Raw genomic sequence first — 20,024 nt, 5'->3', positions numbered from 1 at the left:
CATATTGCAATGGACTTTGTGGTAGGACTGCCAAAATCCCAGCGAGGGAACACGGTGATTTGGGTGATTATAGATCGCCTCACCAAATCTGCCCATTTTGTGCCGGTTCGTGCCACTTATGGATCCGATCAGTTGGCTAAGGTATATGTACGGGAAATTATACGCTTGCATGGAGTCCCAGCGACAATCACATCTGATCGTGATGCTAAATTCACTTCTAGATTTTGGACAAGCCTGCAGCGCGAGTTGGGGACTAAGTTGAATTTCAGTACAGCGTTCCACCCGCAAACCGACGGGCAGTCGGAGAGAACGATACAAGCATTGGAGGACATGCTACGAGCCGTGGTGCTAGATCGAGGCGTAGGTTGGGAAGAAGTGTTGCCCGTGGTAGAGTTCGCTTACAATAATAGTTACCAGGCGACTATCAAGATGGCCCCATATGAGGCCTTGTATGGAAAGAAGTGTAGATCGCCACTTTATTGGGATGAAGTGGGTGAGAGAAGAATTCTCGGACCAGACTCTGTAGAAGAAATGGTAGAGATTGTCCGACAAATCCGTGGGAGGATCAAGGAGGCACAAGATCGACAGAAATCTTATGCGGATGTTCGAAGGACCGAGTTACAGTTCGAGGTCGGGGAAAAGGTCTTTCTGAAAGTTTCCCCTTCTAAGGGAATAACTCGTTTTGGAGTGAGGGGAAAGCTGAGACCCCGATTTATCGGTCCATACGAGATTTTGGATAGAGTCGGCGCGGTAGCATACAGATTGGCCCTACCACCAAGCTTCGGAAATGTGCACAACGTCTTCCATGTGTCACAATTGAGGAAGTATGTGTATGACCCCACACACATCGTTCACCAAGAAGAAATGATGGTCCTAAATCCCGATCTAAGCTATGAGGAGAAGCCCGAGGCCATTGTGGATCGAAGAGTGCAAGAATTGAGGAATAAGTCAATCGCTTCGGTGAAAGTACGGTGGAGGAATCATGGAATCGAAGAAGCAACATGGGAATTAGAAGATAAGATGAGAGAGAGGTTTCCAGAGCTGTTTGAGTGATCTAACAAATTTCGGGACGAAATTTTGTTAAGGTGGGAGGAATGTAATATCCGAGATCTTGTGGTTTTTGGTTCTTTAATTTAATGAATGTCTTTTGTTTTGTGTTTAATATATGGTGTGGAAATATTATTTGATTTATACTATTGTTGCGGATGGGGTGTTTTTTTACCTAGCATTAAAAGTGATTAACTAATTAAGCTAGAATTAAAATCCTAAATAACAAATTAATTTCCTCCCTCCCTAATTCTCTCGGCTTTTCAAAAAAAAAGAAACCCCTCCCCCTCTCCCCACTAATTTCTCAACCTCCCCCACTCCCTCTTAACCGATACATCATTCCCTTTCCAATCTCTCCCCACATCGTTTTCTCTCTTTTCTCTCTTGCAATTGCTCTCAACACCGGTAAGCTCCCTCTCTCCTTCTCCCTCTCGGTTCTCATCTTTTTCATTCACTCCCTCTCATCATCGTCTTGAATTCCTCAAGGTGATACCCTCCTTCGTCGTGAATCGGAGTCGGAAAAGGAAGTAAAGCTTTTGCGTTTCGTTTGAACCATCCGGGGAAGGTAACCCCTAACCCTTGTTTAATTCGAAAACTCATGCATATAGGACGTTTTTGGATGGGTTAGATGTTGAGTAGGATTTGTGGCTATGTGCTTGTGTTGAACATGTTTTTGATAGTAACTGGCAGTGGGTTCCGACCCCTTTTTAACTAAGCAAACGATCTCCGTTGGGTACGAATTTTGAACTGTGTAAAGGTTAATGTGTCTTTTGTGTGGTGTGTAAATTTCAGCTTCATTGGATGTCGTATGTTTTTACTATGATTTTTACAAGTAAACTGCGCAGTTCTGCGTGTGGTGTGTTCTGGGTGATGTTTTCATGTGCAATGGTTGGGTTTCTGAGTGTTATGTTTTTGTGTTGAATGTGGGTGTGTTTGGCCAAGAGATGGCTCGGAGAAATCAGTGTTTGGTTCGAGAGTTTTCGTGTGTGTTGGCCGAGAGTGTTGGGTTCAGCCTAGGGCAGATTTGTGGAGAGTCTAGAAGGGATGATCCCAGGTGTTTGGGTGTGTTTTGGGACGTAGAATGCGTGGTGGGAATGTCGTATAGGGTTTGAGAATCGGAAGTTGAAGGAAAGTGAGTGTACACGGAACCAGCGGCCGAGGTGCCGAACAGATGGCCGAGGTGCCGAACAGACGGCCGAGGTGCCGAGCATAAGATGCCGAGGTGCCGAGCAGGCGGCCGGGACGGTCGATCGAGGTGCCGAGCCGGACGGCCGAGATGGTCGGCCGAGGTGCCGAACAGGCGGCCGAGACGGTCGGCCGAGGTGCCTAGCCGGACGGCCGAGATGGTCGGCCGAGGTGCCGAGCTGTGCCGAGATAGGTGCCGAGCTATGCCGAGACAGGTGCCGAGCTATGCCGAGACAGGTGCCGAGCTGTGCCGAGATAGGTGCCGAGCTATGCCGAGACAAGTGCCGAGCTGTGCCGAGACAGGTGCCGAGCTGTGCCGAGACAGGCGGCCGAGGTGCCGAGCCAGGCGGCCGAGACGGTCGGCCGAGGTGCCGAGCCAGGCGGCCGAGACGGTCGGCCGAGGTGCCGAGCCAGGCGGCCGAGGTACCGAGCCAGGCGGCCGAGATGGTCGGCCGAGGTGCCGAGCCAGGCGGCCGAGACGGTCGGCCGAGGTGCCGAGCCAGGCGGCCGAGACACCGAGCCAGGCCGAGACGCCGATCCTTTTTCCGAGCTTTTTCCGAACCTTTTCCGAGCCAAGTGAGCCGTTTGCACAGTAAGGGTATGCCAGGACTTGGAGTGCTGTGTTCGTGTGTCGTGTGCGCGTTTTGGGTACGTCGTTTGCGTGCGGGGTGTGTTTCGAACGTGTGACTTTGTGTGGTTGTTTTGTAATATGTTGTTAAGTGTATGTACGTGTAACGTGCTAGATGTTGAAGTCGTCCACGTAGGAATCATGCATTGTCGTTTAAAGTCTCGTCTCTTCTGACTCTAATCATGATATTATTTATCTTTCAAAAGGGTGATCTTTTTCGAGGAAAGTGTGGTTGAAGGGAACTGTTTTAAAAGCTAAGCAATCGAGGTGGGCTTTTCTACCCTACTTTTATGTGGGTTATCGTTAAATACGGACTTTGTTCCGGAAATGTTTATGGAGGTGAACTGTTTGTCTTGCCAATTTTTCGTTTTGAAACCTATCTGAAGTGGTTTACCACATATGTTTAATCGAATTCGGGTCTGTTGGGCTGCGAACCCTCAGGCTAGTGTACACGAGGCTGGGTGCCATCTGAGAGCAAGTTGGCCGGTCTAGATGACCTGGGGTGTGGCCACGCCCCTTGTCATGGTTTGGATCAGATAGTGTATGATTGAGGGAATAAGGGTGGCAATATCGGAAAATGACTGCGCAGTCGAATTTATGAAATGTATTTTGTGTACTTGGGTTATTTTCATTATACTCAAAACCCCAATGTTACACTGTTATGGCATGACAAACTATGTTTTTGGCGTGTGTCCACTGAGTGCATAAGTACTCAGCCCTGCATGTTGTTTTCTTAATGTGCAGGTTGAGCGACGATGGGGATGACGGATGTTGAGCAGCCAAAGCTGAAATAGTATTTTTATTTGGTCTTTTGGATGGTGTCGTGTCGTCATACATGGCATCATCTGTCTTTTGATCTTTTCCGCTGCTTGTAAACCGTCGCGATGTTTTCATTTAAAACTCTGAATACTTTAACTTTTGTAATGTCGTCTTAAGTACAATGTTTAAAAGTGAACTTCCTTTTTAAATGTTTTGGGTCAAATATTCTTGTTACCCCTTTCTTCCCCGCTTCTTTATTCCTCCCCTAGTCGCGGTCCACCGTACTTCCTATCCTTAGGAAATGCGGGCGTGACAAAATTTCTTCAGTTTTTGATCGGGTAATTATTAATTAGTTTAAACTATTTTGAGTTAATAGAAAAACATAATGCTCCGTACTTCGTCAATCCACCAGCTGAAAATCAGTTGTCAAAATCAAATTTTCGCACCTCTCTGATACCGAACCTACGGTCTTCCTCATCGTCTCTGCTTGCTTCGAAACCGCCGATTAACAGATCGTCAACTGCGTTCTCATCTCCGCTTTGCTTCAGGTTTATATACATTATTTTTGCTTCAATTTATGGAAGATTAAACTCATGGCATAAAATTAGCATTTCAATTCTGTGAATTATCACCTGCTTCTAATTTTATTTTATTCGCATTGTTTTGTGCTTTCAATTTGCAGCTTAAATTCGAATAGAATTGGAGAGCGCAGAATTGCATGCGATTACCCCTGCTTCCAAATGAGTACGGAATTTCCTTGTATTGATGCTATGCTAGTGAAATGTGTTTCTGGGTTTTGTTTCAACTTCTAATGATAGTGATTGATTTAGGCAATAACTTTTTGATTTCATGATGTGAGTTCGGTTTTCATGATAAAATAAGGAGTTTACTATGTTTTACCTCCTTTTTTTCATTCAATAAATTCAATATCACACGAATTTGTACAAGTTCTAAATAAAAACGTTTTGGTGTGTGCTTTGTGTATACGTGCCTACAGGAAAGATTTATTTAACACTCCCAGTCAGTTGCATTCAATCAATTTTCACCTATTAGTTGTCCAGGATAGGCCAACAATTTAACGGAGATCTTGAGTTTTTCTGGATTTGTTATCATTGATTTCTCGTGTTCTTGTGTTGCAAGAATGCGACCTTTTAATCGGTGTGTCCATTTTTCACTGCGTAATTTGGCCATGTCTTGTGTAGTGGATCTTGAGTCTTTTGTTGATTCCTCTATTTCAGTTATCTGTATTCTTCATATTTCTATTTATCTTCATTTATTGGCTGGTTGTTTACTGTTATATGCAAAGGTACAACTTTAATGAAATATTACAATTCCCCTTTCCCGTCTCAGATAAAGGGTGTCACTTGTTGACCTCCGGGAACTGTGCTCACATGTAAAAGATGATAGCAACCAGACACCTTTTATTGTAAAAAATGGATGTGGTTCGTGTTGAAATCAATACAATTGATCGAGCAAGAACAAGCTATACTTTGAGAGAACAATATTGAAGAAGGTTTGGAGAGAATTGTATAGAATCTTTATTGAACTCAAGAAGAAACAAAATGGATCACGCACTCTACTACTTATACACATCAAGAAAACAAAGTAAGTGAGCAAGAGCTTCACTTCTTGATCAGTTACAACCGCCAAGAACTAATCTTCAAACGGCTACTAGCCGTTGGAATCTTAACTAACTTTTGAATTCTCCATCTTGATTGCGTGTTGTGCATTCCACCTTCACTTCTCATGCACATGCATTCTTCAACTAGTTAATCCTTACAACAGTTCGAATGGTTGAGTATGTAAGGTAACTGAGGTTGTGTGCTCATTTGAATATGACACTTGTATCATAAGAAATTATATAACTTTCTCTTATATTTTTACACTTGCAGATTGTTAGCCCTTTTTAGTTTTTTTTAAGTTATTGAAAATATCTGATATATTTGATTCCAATAAGAACTACCTAATGGATAACATGCAATTCTGAGAACCATGCATAAATTTAGAATTCAAGAGGTTTTTTATTGCTTTATGTTTTTTGGGCATTGTTGAGTGGTCATCATTCATAGTAATTTATGCGATTGTTGCCAATGATTTTTAGTGTCCCCTCTTAATTCCTCAACTGTAAATTGAAGTTCCTGTCATTGTAAACTGTTGAAATGATTATCACTTGGCAAATTTCCTTTGGCAGATTGCAAAAGGGAGCTACTTATACAAAAGAGGCATTATAACTATGCTCAACAGTAACACTAATCCTTCATTTTAGATCTTTGCATCTTTAATCTAGTTGACTGCTATCCATTTTCAGGTGAAGAGATAATGAATAATGCATTGAAATGAATGTTTGCTTGTCAAGCATTACCCTGATAGTGTATAATTGTGTTTGATCCAACCTTGATTCTTGTTATGCATCTCCATAGTTGGCACCTCTGGTAGATCAGTCTGAAGGGAGCATTAAGGAGAGAATCCCTGCCTATTTGATTATGTGTCTTCCCTTTCCAATAAACTAATGCTTCTGTAATTAAGGTATGAGATGGAGATTCTAATTCTGTACAGTAGTCTGCTGCGAATTGTGAAATTCATATCATAGTCTCATTTCAAGCATATTCAATTAAGCTGGAAGCCTGGAAAATAAGATGTGCAACTAATTGCAGCTAGGACAAAGTGATCTTCGTGTTAATTTCCATGATGATAGCCTCACAACAATCAACAAACGGGAACCTGTTTGAAACCTTTGACATGCAGCTGACAAAAGTTACAAAGACCTCAAATATGATACTATTCTAAGCTTTCTGTGCAATGTAATAGTCATACAAGCACTCAATGCATTGAACATAATACTAGCTTTTAGTACAAACATTGCATTGTTTTCGATAACTGAGTTTTACTTGTAAAGAAGAACGAGATACAACCATACAGATAGCATTACCATCCACTACCATAGCACTTCACAGTAGATAGCACTGGCTAGGAGAAACTCCTAGTTTATTTCTTGCTAACCTATTCAGTTCTGACTTCACTACTGGATAAATTCACAAACACACATACCCGAGCAAACTCCACCCATGGAAGTCGAATTAAACTTGGATGCCCGCCTTGCTTTTATTGTTTCGGTCCCTACAACTCCAGGACCAAGTCTTTTAATTTAGATACCCGAGACAGGAAAAGAAAAAATGATTTAGACAAGTGTATGTAATCAAGAACAGAATGCATGTTATTCACATTGTCTTGTAATTTAGATACCCGAGACAGGAAAAGAAAAAATGATTTAGACAAGTTTATGTAATCAAGAACAGAATGCATGTTATTTCACATTTTAACTTACAATCAGAATCTGTCTTAATCCAGTGCCCTCCATTAGTTGTTGAAGAACCTTTGCAGATATCATCTGAAGATAATTTCTTACTGTTTTCCTTCGTTTTGCTGGGAGCTGGACCAACCATCTTATTTCCATAATCTACTTTGGTCGTAAAGACATCTTGATGGGGAATGTGTTTACCAGTCATATCCTCAGGGTGAACCTTTCTTTGCAGCATTTTAAGAACCTGCATCCAAATCCGGTATTGGAAACTTAATCTACTATAAAGTTTAAAAACTTATGCTCGGAAATTTCATTTATTTCTCAATTGAGCCCTCAGCCTGAGCAAGTAAATGTGTTGTACATGTTTAATTTATGGTCATAAAGATTACTTAAATCAACTGCTGGTATTTGTAGTAGCTGCAAATCTAGAACTATAGATGATTACCTAAAATCCACAGGAACCAACTTTTATGCTGGATGTTTAATCAACATGTTGCCTGTTATTTTTTGAGTGCAGAATATCTTCTCCTATGTATTGTTTAAGCAGTAGCTAAAATAAATATAATGTAACGTATTTGGTTCCAGTTCGCTGATGCTTGTAAGTGCCTCAGATGTGCTTATGAACAACAAACCTTCAGTTATATACAGCATGAAAATTGTTGTTTTACATCTATATATCCCCTTTACTGCAATGATTATGCTATGAAATAGTAGTATTAAATTCAACTATATGTGCAAGATTGTTTACTGATCCCCCAAGAGACACTTCATGAGTCAGAATATAAAATATTTAAACTATCATGACATAATGAGAGCTTATTTCATCTTCAATCATTATAGTAATTATTCTGCTTAATTCAAACAAGAATAAGTAAATTAGTTTAACAGGAAAGGTACCAGCAATTCTTTTAGAGGTATGAGTGTAAACTAAGAATGTCAAATCATCTCAGATTAATTTGGAAAGTACTAGGATTATTTAAGCTGAGGAACTTCGAAATGGTTCTATTCATATTTGAAATAAGAAAAAAAAGGATAAATTATTAAAAATACTACCTCCGTCCACAAAAATAGAGTAAGTTGTAAATGACATGGGTTTTAATGCACAGTTAGTTAAGTAAGAGAGAGATGAAGAAAAGATAGTGTAAGTAGGGTTAGTGGATTGTGGGTCCATATTATTAATTGTATTAAATTGTTTAAAACTTTCTATATTTTGAAATTGGTCTAATTTTGATGGACCCCCCAAAATGGTAAAACTAGTCTATTTTTTTTTAGACGAGGTAGTAGTATACAACTTGACAACCTGCAGTTCTAATAAATTAGCATGTTTTCTAGTGGTGACCTTTGTAAATGATTAATAGTTTATGGTTTTTCCTATTGAAGTGGTGAAAACAGTAACAGAAAGTAGAAGTTGATATTTAGTAGTACTCCTTATCTTTAGGCTGATTAGCAGGGGTAAGCTAACCTTAGAGAGCTTTTTCTTCATTGAGATGGGCACAGTATCTCCATCCTTAGAAGTAGCTGATGAGCTGCTGGATGAAGAATGGAACTTCTTTACCACTTTTTTCATGAAACAAGTGACATTTCTTTTCCTCGAGCGCTGTTCTGCTCCTTTGAACTCCCTTGCTGGATCATTGTGGGCTATGCTGTTCCTCCTAAAGAGATCTTCAAGGGATGTCTTTTCTTTCCCTGTCTCATTATATGTCTCCGCAACTTCAATTGAATTGGCTAACAGATAACTTTGGAGAGGAAAATCTGTGAAGAAAGTCTGACCATCAGAATCTTCTCCCTCTATCGGCTTATTGCTGAGGGTTATTATGCTTGCTTGACTACTCCGTCCAGATGTCTCATTAGCTAACTCTCTATCCTCAGCTTCAAGAAACTTCTCTAGCTCATAGTTTATTAGCTGAAGATCGTTTTCCATTATCTCTATCCGATAATTGGTCAAATCTTCGGAAGGCATTGGCAGTGTTGGTGTTGGGGGATCTGTACCTTGTAATTCCATGCCGAAGGTTCCAATTGCAAGAAATTCAAAAGGCTCAAACAGTTCCTCTTGGAACAGCTGTTCAACTTCATCAGTTTCAAACCTGTTTGAAGACTTGTGATAGTTGTTTTTTGAGAGACAAATTCTTAGTTGGTTCTACATGATAGTTTTTCTCGTTAAAATATGTCTGCACTGAAAAACAGGCACAATGGTTTCCTGAAATCATAATAAAACTGCCAGTCCTGTTAGTAAAACCAATCTTTTACTATTGCATTCTCTTGCATGGGTGTCACTTGTGTTAAAACGGAAACAGGCTACTAGATAACATTTCCAACCAATGTATTCAAGGGTAGGAGTTTCCTTAATTATAACACATATATGCAAATTATTCAGCTCGAGCTGTTGGCATGTTGAAACTCTTATAATCTATTCTGCATTTTATTAAATAGGAATATCTGATGCCGCTTAAGTTACCTATTATGGAATTCTTCATTGGCTCCATACTGTTCTGCGTCAACTTACGATGCATCCAACTCAGGAACTGTAACAAATGACAAAAGTTTAACATTATTTCATTCTAGGCTTCTTGTCATTCCATCAAGACATAGGACTCCAGTGCTTACCGTCATATTGAGCTTTCCTATGAAAGCTGGACCAACTCGAGATTGAATAAGGCTGTGGATATTGAATAGATGAATCTTTTTTTAAAGAGGATATTTAGAAGACGCTATATAGAGAGGGACATATTGAGTTCATTTTCGTCATCTTATTTTAAATGGGAAGTGTAGACTTCCTAGAAGGATTCTAAGTTGGTTTCAGCAGAGAGGGAACATTGGCAAGATTCCAAGACTATGGTTGGATATCCTCTATCAACATTGTATAATGGGCCTCAAGACCCACAAGTTGTTGCTCTATTTTCCACGAGCATATGTAATTTCTCAGAGTTGGTGGCATGGCAACTAATAATGTCAATTTAAATAGTCATTTTTGTACGTGACTACGGTTTTTTTTATCATGATGATTTGATTTATATTGTGTATTTACCTAAATGCACATCCATGGTTGCCATATGAATAATAGGATTGGCCGTGGGGAATTGCTTATCGCATACTCTTTGCCAATCACTTCATTCTGAAGTTGTAGTTGGTAGGGCTACACAGGAGGATTAGATACTCATACCAAAAGTAGTTGATAGATATTTCTACACTAGGGCCATGTAAGGGACTCATGCTCACTGACAAATTGGCTTGGCAATCAACGTCAATAAATTTTTATTGAGCTCTTTGTTTTACACTTATTAGCACCTTTCCCTTACTTTTTTTTGGGGTGATGTAATGCTATCAGATATTTTTGTCCAACTTCTCGAGCTATTTCCTCATCTTCGGCTGAGGCATTGAGATGTATGTTATGGGATGGTGCAAGTATCACCAATTTGGATTTCTAGATTGCAGCAAAACTTGTGTGAGATCGTCCCTAACATGGTATCCTTACTTGGATTCAGACGCATTATGCGGTATATTTGTATGTGTGTTTGGATCCGGGCTCGCCCTTCTGATTGTGTTTTGTGGAACCCAAATTAATGGTATACTTATGTTACATAGAAAATAGATTGTAAATGTGCACCGAAACTCAATAGTCGTCCATGTATCAACACTTCTCAAAAACACTTGTTTGCGCAGGGACAGGAACAGAAGCATGTAGTAGAAATTCTTGGCCACATGGATAGTGCTGAAGAGTCTGGTTTAATTAAGAAGTCATTTTTGAAATTACCTGCTGAAGAGAGTGTGTCACACTAGACAGCTGTGTGCAATTTAAATTACTGTTATGTTACATGACAAAAATATTTTTTGGCTGCTAACTACAACCATGCACTGCCCATGCTCAATGTATAAAAGGTGCATATCCTTAGTTGCTGCTATTGCCCTATCTTTGATTCCTTGTATGAAATTTAATCAGATTTCCTTATATAAAGTTACTACTTGAGAATTGTTATCTTCAGAGTTTGATTATAGAAGGTTCCCTCAGCTGACTGTGCTGTCTTGCTTGCAACTAGTGTTCTATCAGAGTTCTCAAACTAAATGCCCTAGTCTGCCCCTAGGATATGATGTTAAACACTCTATATTCTTTTTTTCTTTCTATAGTTGATCTCAGTTATTAGATCTATACCGAATCAGAGTGGCATATTATATGCTTTACCTTATTTTAAATGGCAATCTCTGAAGCTTGGATTATGACAATTTGATTTAATCCCATTACTGAGTGCTGATGCTTTTGGACTTTTTTGCTTGTCCATACTCTGACACCTTATTGTGAATGCTATCTTACAAATATTAATTGTTATCAGGAAGTTGGGTAGTCATATCATGTTGTGATATCATTGTGGAATATCTGGCTTAATGCTCTCTCTCCAACACTCACACACAAACACGAGCGCTTGTTGTGCTCGTATGAACTACATATCATGACAGGTTTGCTATACCTCGTCCATTCAAGTGTCGACCATTTCTAGACACTCACCTCTGTCATGTTGTGCCTGCTAATAGATGCTACTCACCCCATTTCCCCTGCTCAGGGTAATCCTAGTTAACGAGCCAGGTGTATGACATGTAGTTAGTCGATAATATACCACGTAATACGAATCCCACATCGGTTCCACGTGAAAGCGTGGAATGTCATATAAATGGGAGTCAACTATTTACCTTCGACTATGATTTAGTTATGGCTCCTTAGCTTGTATGCTTAGTAGTTATTACCACCATGCAGGTTCCATCTAGTTTGGAGCACAGTTGAAGCAGCAGCAACTTGTTGTGTTATAGCTGGATAGCGACTCCACGGGTAAGCAAACGAAAGTCGATTCATGTTGTTGCTCAACGTGTTTCTGTATAGTATACGTGTTATAGGTCCATTATTGCAGTTATGGAACTGGTGAGACAAATATTAGCTAAAATAATAAGGCATGGGGGATCCTCGTTTTGAGCTAAGCTACAAAAGGCTAAGAAACAGAAAATGTTGCCTTTTTGGTTGGACAAGAATGAGTAGGAGTAGGGGAGTATGGGGTGATGAACAAATCCATACGAACACTAGCCTCCACCATAGCTGGGATTGTGAACTCACTAGAACTTTACCGAGAGAAGAAGAGAGTGGCTGTGGTTCCCACATTGTGTTGCTAGTATGGATATTTTATTAGATTATGATGCACTTAACATCTCTCTAGGTCTGATTTAGCCTATTTTTGTTGAGTTTGAGTTTAGTGATCGTCTTCTTTTGTCGAACTTGATAAGGAGTCAGTGTCTAAGCTGACCAGACCAGATTGCTTTATCGCACCGTGCTACACCTAGTTATACAAGTACTGAAGTACCGCTAGCTACGAACACGCTCCATCCCCGTAACAAGTGTTGTATTTGAAAATAATAATAATAACTGCTCTATTTCAAAATTTTATGGAAAATTAATGTCAAACTTTCCGTTTTATATGCAAATCCTTTATTATTTTTTATGGTACGATAGCATTTGCATCTGTGATGTGTCAACATGGTACACAAAAATTTAGACTTTTTAGTATAACTGAAACTTTTAATAAAAACAATTCAGACTTGTCTTCACAAAAGAGGACATGTATTCGTGTGTATCTGGATCTAGCAAATATGACCAGTTTCTGATATTTGGATTGATAGGCTTAAACTGTCTCATAAAGTGAATATAACTGATTGCTGCTGGCTTTATATGCCAAGAATTGCATGACCAGCAACTGGCTCAAAAATCAAAATTGGTCAAAGCCCATTGATTGATCTTGAACTTGAGACCTAAGGGCACCCGCAACGCTGTGCCGTTGCGGTTCCTATGCCGTTCCGGCGGAACGGTTCCGCGGCGGCACGCGTTGCGGGGTGCGTTCCGTCGCCGTTCCGTGCCGTCGCCATTCCTATGCCGTGCCGCGTTCCGTTCCGGAGGAACGCGGAACGGAACGTTCCGCCACGCGCCGAGGCGACGTGGCGGCCTCCCATTCGACGCGTGAAGCCCACTCGCTGCCCCGCGAGTGGGCTTCGTCCGGTGACACAATAATTAATTTTTTTTTTAAATTCGAATTTAATAATTTTTTTTTTGCAACGGTAATGAGACCGTTTTTTTTATATCTGTTTTTTATTTTTTTTAAAATTTTTATTTTATTTATTTACTCTATAAATACTCCTATTTCATACTCATTTCAATCACAAACACACATCTATTCCTCTCTATTTCCACCCCAATTTTCATCTCAAATCAAATTTTGGCGGATGAAATTATTAAAATTGTGTACTTTTATTTTTTTAGGATTTTAATTGTGTGCTTTTTATTTTTTTAAGTTTAAGTTGTAATTTTTTTTAATGTTGTGTGTTTTTTAATAAAGTGTGTTTATTTTTTAATAAAGTGTGTTTATTTAAATTGAATTGGGTTGGAAATAAAATAAAATAAAATTGAATGAATAGTAATTTAAGGAACGGTTAAGGAACGGAGGGTTGCAGGTTCCGTTCCTTAGTTAAGGAATGGAGTAAAAAAGTACAACGGGGCCCTCAAATAGTGGTTTAAGGAACGGTATAAGAACGGTATAGGAACAGCGTTGTGGATGGCCTAAGCCTTAAGCCTTCTACTTTTCACACTATATATTAAAGGGCGATTCTGTTTCTCTACATGGCTTCCATTTTAATCTTTTTTCAATAACTATTATGAATTCCCCACTTTTTCTGATTCTTAATTATATTGAGCTGCCAAAACTACGACCAAAGCTACGTAAACTCATCTAGTAATCCAATTGTTTAGCTCCCAAACAACTCAAAGACAAAATCATATAAAATCATGAAGTGAAAACAACAAGAATGGAAACCAAAACAATCCCGGATTTTGAGGCTATCGGACAAGAATGAGCACTTGCAGGAAACCAAAACAATCCCGACGGTGACCCACTTTCCTTTTTCGTCCGTACCAACCAAGATGAACCCCTTTCTTATTTAGGAAATATTTAAAATACTCAACTATCTTTTTTCTTCCTTACTTTATTCATCTCTCCTACTTTTAAACTCCCAACAACCTTTTTTCTCATTTACTTTTTGCATCTCTCCTACTTTTAAACATCAACAACATTTTATCTCTCTTACTTTATTTATCTCTCATACTTTTAAACTCCCAACAACTTTCCCTCTCCCTTTTTAAATACTACTCCCTCCGTCCCGGGCTACTCGCTCCTTTCCTTTTCGGCACGGAGATTAAGGAATGAGTGTATAGGAAAGTCAAAAATTACGGCTGTAGGTGAAAATTTTTACTAAAAATGGAAAGAGTGCAAGTAACTTGGGACGCCCAAAAAGGAAATAAGTGCGAGTAGTGCGGGACGGAGGGAGTATAAAATTAGCATGCATAAAATCCCGTGCCGTCCCAAGAAGGGGTCATCTTCCTTGGGACGGAGGGAGTATTTCATTATTAACCATCTCATCACCTTCACCCCAACTACTTTAATTCCAACAAACATCATTTTGATTTAACGTATATTGTAATTTGTCATTATTATATTGTCTAATGAACCGAACGCCATACCTATGGATACTATTTGAAAATTATAGCAAAAACAAAACCGCCAACTGTTCATTTATCATGGATTTATTATTTTAGTTTTGTTTGTGTTTTAGAGCAAACCTTTTTACATTTGAAATGTCCTTTATTTTAAATATATTAGAATAAACCCAATAACATTTTCAGAATAGCATAACTGGAGCTTATAATGAATTAGATGGAGTATATATTTGGAATATTATGCTATGTTTGAAGATGTGGGTCCTCAATTGGTTGTCAATGCATGTAAGGGCGTTTTTGCAACTCCCGCTTCAACTGTATTTGTCGAGCAAGTGACGCAAGCACAGATGTTCGAGGTTAAGTGCAGCGCCATCGCCTGGGAACTGAAATGGAGAGGTAGACACTCCCACCTGGCGGCCAGGTGAGTTATGGCACCACTCCACCCGGTCAGATGATGCACGATTTTTGCTTTTTTTTTTTTTAAATCCTAGTTTCATATTTCCCTTTTTCGCATATGTATAAATATTCCTCCCTTTTCCTTGCACTTAGTTTTTGATGTTTTGAATTGTAGCTTCATAGTGATTGTTCTCCCCTATTTGGTTATGTTTATCCTTGGAATTCGATGGCTATGGTTGCATTATTGACTTAGCCACTTTTTATGAATATTAATCCCGCGCTACAACTTTTGGGCTAACTATGTATATGAAGATTCACACTAGCAAGTTTTTAACATATACTCCCTCCGTCCGCGAATAGAAGTTCCGGTTTTTCATTTTAATCCGCCCGCGAATAGGAGTTCCGGTTCATTTTTACCATAAATGTTAGAGTGAACTACACTAATAGCCTCTGATCTTGTCGAAAAATGCACCAATGGTCCCTAAATAAATTTTATAGACTATTTGGTCCCTAAAAATTACATTTTTGGTACTTGTCAGTCTTTTATACCCCTCTGTATTCGAAAAATCTCCTAAATGCCATTGAGGGCATTTTCGGTATCTGAAAATTAAAATTTTGGTACCTCTTCAATCATGCAATTATTTTGGACATATATAAAAACACCTTTTACAACAAAAAAATATTTTATTTTGAATTAATTCACTTAAATTTTTTAAATAATTACTTGAATAACGTATAGATTAAGCTTTATAATAAAAAATAACTATAAGTCACTTTAATATTTTTAGTAAAAAATGTTACTGGCAAGAATTCGCTTTAACTTACGTTAGATATAATTCACTTAAATTTTAATTATTATATTAAAAAATATTTTTCACTATACTATATTTTAATTAACATAATTAAAATATTTATTTTTCACTTAAGTACAGTAATATTTAAATATTTAAGTAACATTTTTTAAATAAAAAATTACTATAGTTCAGTATAATATTTTTTCTTCTCAAATAAGAAAAATCTAAGTAAAATTTTTAAGTAAAAATAAACCCCACAAAGAATTTTCTATAATTCACTTGAATATTTATATTAAAAAATGTTACTATTAAATATAATTTTTTCCTTCGCAAACATACAGATTAAGCTGTATAATAAATAATATTTAATTTTAAAATAAATAAGGTATAATTAAAATTAAAACATTTGGTTTCTTATTTAAATTTTTGAAATCATAAAGCATCAAATATTATTTAAAGGAAAGTATAATTGAGTTTATAAAAGAAAATGGTGATGGAAGAAAAAATGAAAAAAATTAAAGGGAGAATAGAAAGGTTTAAAATGCCCTAGAACTTTAATATTCACACTAGTGGTGTGTAGGGTTACTTTAGTCTTATCGTACTAAAAAAGATATAAAAAAATTTTAGGGGCCATTGGTGCATTTTTCAACAAGATCAAGGACTATTAGTGTAGTTCACTCTAAATGTTAATAGGGTCTCATATTCCACTAACTCATTTCACTCACATTTCATTTAAAACTAATATATACAAGTGGGTAGGGATGTCAATCCAACCCGAAACCCATGGGTCGGCGCGAATAGCCCGATAAAACTAGTAGGTTAGGGCTATAATTTTGTAACCCAAATACAAAACGGGCTAAACGGGTTAGCCCTAATGGGTTGGCGGGTTAAACGGGTTGACCCGAATGGGTTGCATCTTTCAATTAAAAAATATTAAATTTTAGGGGGTTTTGCATTTTTGAATTTCATGTGGCACTTAGTAGTCTTCTTGAATCATCATTTTACATTTTTCCATTCGATACTCACACTATCAACTTAACCCGATGGGTTAGCCCGAAACCCGGCAGGTTAGGGTTGAATATTTATGACCTGAAAAATTCATAACCGAATAGCCCGCACCCAAATAGCTCGAAAACTTGAGTGGGTTGGCAGTTAGCCTGATTGACATCCCTACAAGTGAGATTAATATTCCACTAACTTTTTTCCACCCACCTTTCTTAACATTTCTTAAAACCCGTGCCGCCAAGAAATTAGACTCCTAATGGCGGATGGAGGGAGTAGTGTTTATACTCCATTGTAAACTTGTAATTGTAATTTATATAATTATTTTCGTTATGAGTTTGTTTATTATTTAAACTTGCAATATGTAAACATTATTCTTTTCATTTATTACTTCTTATTCTATATTTAATTTTCATATCATGTTGTGTTGATTTATTAAATAAATAAAAAAATTTATGAAAATTAAAGAAATTGTTGATTTTGAATGAAATTAGTGAAAACCCGGTAAAATAATGATTTTAAATTGGAATCGGAGCCATCGGTTTGGTTCAAAACTGGGACTATCGTTGAAACTACCTTTTTTTTTCTTTTTTTTTAAACACCATAACGGTGGAGGGTTCGTGGGTCCCTCATCCCTGTATTAAAGACAAAATGTTGTACAAGACATAGCCGCGCCCAAAAGTGGCACCCTACACCAATCAAGAGTAGTACACGGTCCGCAACAATAAGTCCCAGAACTCATCCTACTCCATACAAAATTCACAATTACATGACTTCCCATGACCTTCGAATGCGACCTATCGAGGAGACCAAGAATACTAACCATATTACCCCTTTCGCTTACCGGGTTACTCTTAATCGTCATCACAAATTCGAACATAGGGTGTTCCAATCCGTTCGAGGAGAATGGTGGCCCTGAGTAGCCTTGGTGCTGATCTTTCCTTGAAGTCTTGAGCCATCGGAGCATCGCATACCATATGAGCTAGGAGGTCCGCTGCCTTGTTGCCATCTTGGTGAACAAAGGAGGCTCGGCATCTACATTCGCGCTGAATGAGCCGAATCTTAGTAAGGATTTGCCGGATACTTGCCGGGCCCCAAGCCCCTGATTTGATCAAGGCTGCCGCCTGGTGTGAATTTGTCTCGATCCAAATAGGAACATTACATTCCCGTGCTCGGGTGAGGCCCTGAAGAATGGCCTCCATCTCGGCCTCTAGATCGGATAGAACAATGGCTGGTGCGAGGAAAACCGACACCATTCGGCCCCGGTGATCACGGAGAACTCCTCCACATTCTCCTCGATTTGCGGATGGGCTAAAGATACCCTTGGTGTTGAGTTTGATACCAGGCTGACTATGGTTTCAACTTTCGTTAATTCGGAATTGTCTCATCGAAAATACCTCAAACTTTGTTAGGTTGGTTTTAAACTAAATCACATAATACAAACTGCGAGTGTTTTAGGGCTATACATAGTAGTAGTAGTAGTAATTTTACTAATTTAAATTAGAATTTATAGGAGTACAATGGAGTATTAGTATATTAAATACTCCCTCCGTCTGCTATTAAGAGTCTCATTTTACGGATTTTAAGAAATGTTACAAAAAGTGGGTGGAAAAAAATTAGTGGAATAGAGGCCCCACTTATATATATTAGTGTTAAATGAAATGTGAGTAGAATGAGTTAGTGGAAGTTGGACCCTATTACCATTTATGGTAAAAGTGAACCGTGACTCTTATTCGCAGACGGACTAAAATGAAAAAACGGGACTCCTATCCGCGGACAGAGGGAGTAATTTCTTAATTGTTTTATTAAATGAGTGGTTATAATAGTAAAATGAGACGTATAAATATAAGTGATATTGGCCCTAATATCATCCTCTTAGAACTTTTAAAAAATTAATTTTTTTCCACGAACTTTCAATTTGACAAATAATATTACGAATTTTATCTGTTGTTATTTTTTACAGCGATAGACGATAGATTCCGGCTATATTAAAATGACATGAATGATGAGTTTTAATATAGCCGGAATCCGTAATCCATGAAAAATAACAAATAATAAAATTTATGATATTATTTGCCAATTTAAAAATTCATGAAAAAAATAATTTTTAAAAAATTTCATAATATTAAGGGTTCAATATTCGTAAATAGTAGTACTATAAATATCGTTGTGTGCACTTCTACGCACAGGATTCTGCATTAATTATTGTGGAGAATTGTTAAGAGTTCTAATTATTTAATGCTGGTTATAATTTAAACGTACTTCATAAGTAGATTACAACTGCGAAGCTCTTATCCTAAAAAAAATTGGTGCATCTTCCCAGAGTTATGGGCCAAATCCATATATAGCAATATGGCAGTCTATGTCGATAATAAATAAATAACTTCGATAAAATCAAAAATTTATCCTCTCAATTTGTTTAATGGAATCATACACATTCCCTGTAGGCTGCAGTTGCCATCCTGCAGTGACCCCTCCTAACTCGTTCCTGCAATATCTCAATCAATAATCATTTTTCCCTTATCAAATTTTAAAAGTTCTTAATATTCCCTCACCCTCTGCCGCCATTAAATATTAACCTTCAATTCAATACGGATTTTAAAAAATGCTATTAAAATTTGAGCTCTATTTGTACGATCATTTCGTCTCGTACTTTTTATTTTCAATCATCTCATAAAAATATGTCATTTTCATTTATGAAAAATTATCCTCTAACATATTATACATACTCCTATATTAATTTATTTATAAATTATACCACTATGACTCATCATTATAGCTCATTAAACACTAATATAATAATATAAGTCTTGTTATTCACTATTATTTTAACTACTATGGAATATAATAAAAAAAATTATAAGAGGAATGAGTCGGGTAAAATATGAGGCTATTAGAGCATCTCCAAGGGGAAAGGTATATTTCTTTTTCACATTCTCAAAAAGGTTGTTATACATTCTTAAAAAGTAATGGACTCCAAGAAAAGAGGGTAAATTAAAAAGGTAAACAAAAATAACTAACTTTTTACATTTTCTATTAAGAAGAGGTAAAAATATCTTCTCAAAATGAAAGAAGATATAATACCTACTCAAATACCCTTTCTATTGGAGCAAAAAATTTTATAACAAAAAAAAGACAAATATGATAGTTATTTGTATTTACCTCTTCATTTATCCTTTTTCTTGGAGATGCTCTTATCTCGGAAGTAAATGAGACAAGTATTAAGGGAAGGTAAAAAAGCAAACTAGTACTCCTACTACTGATTATCGAAGAAAACCGCAGCGTGCAAACTGGAGAGAAAGTCCCCCCCGCATCCCAATTCCCAATGAAATGGAGAAAACGACAAGAAAACGAAAGTGAGATAGTGATATATGATATATGTAACCAACCCCT

General features: G+C 37.7%; 1 long non-coding RNA gene and 1 pseudogene across 6 annotated transcripts; one reads left to right on the top strand and one right to left on the bottom strand.

The window, feature by feature from the left end:
- Positions 1-4,004: 4,004 nt before the first annotated feature.
- Positions 4,005-12,799, top strand: LOC121759959. 6 transcript variants are annotated; one of them, XR_006041806.1, is made up of 5 exons: positions 4,005-4,167; positions 4,302-4,363; positions 4,970-5,224; positions 10,581-11,496; positions 11,665-12,799. It is a non-coding gene; the product is annotated as an uncharacterized LOC121759959 (long non-coding RNA). The 6 variants fall into 6 exon arrangements; XR_006041805.1 differs by lacking the exons at positions 10,581-11,496; positions 11,665-12,799 and adding exons at positions 5,811-5,927; positions 6,040-6,855; XR_006041804.1 differs by lacking the exons at positions 10,581-11,496; positions 11,665-12,799 and adding exons at positions 5,811-6,145; positions 6,274-6,855.
- Positions 6,895-10,218, bottom strand: LOC121759958 (annotated as a pseudogene).
- Positions 12,800-20,024: the final 7,225 nt, after the last annotated feature.

The sequence above is a fragment of the Salvia splendens genome, chromosome 13, assembly GCF_004379255.2.
Source record: "Salvia splendens isolate huo1 chromosome 13, SspV2, whole genome shotgun sequence".
NCBI classification, from domain to species: Eukaryota; Viridiplantae; Streptophyta; class Magnoliopsida; order Lamiales; family Lamiaceae; genus Salvia; species Salvia splendens.
Note: the sequence above shows the minus strand (reverse complement) of the source record. Positions and strands in the feature narration are given on the sequence as shown.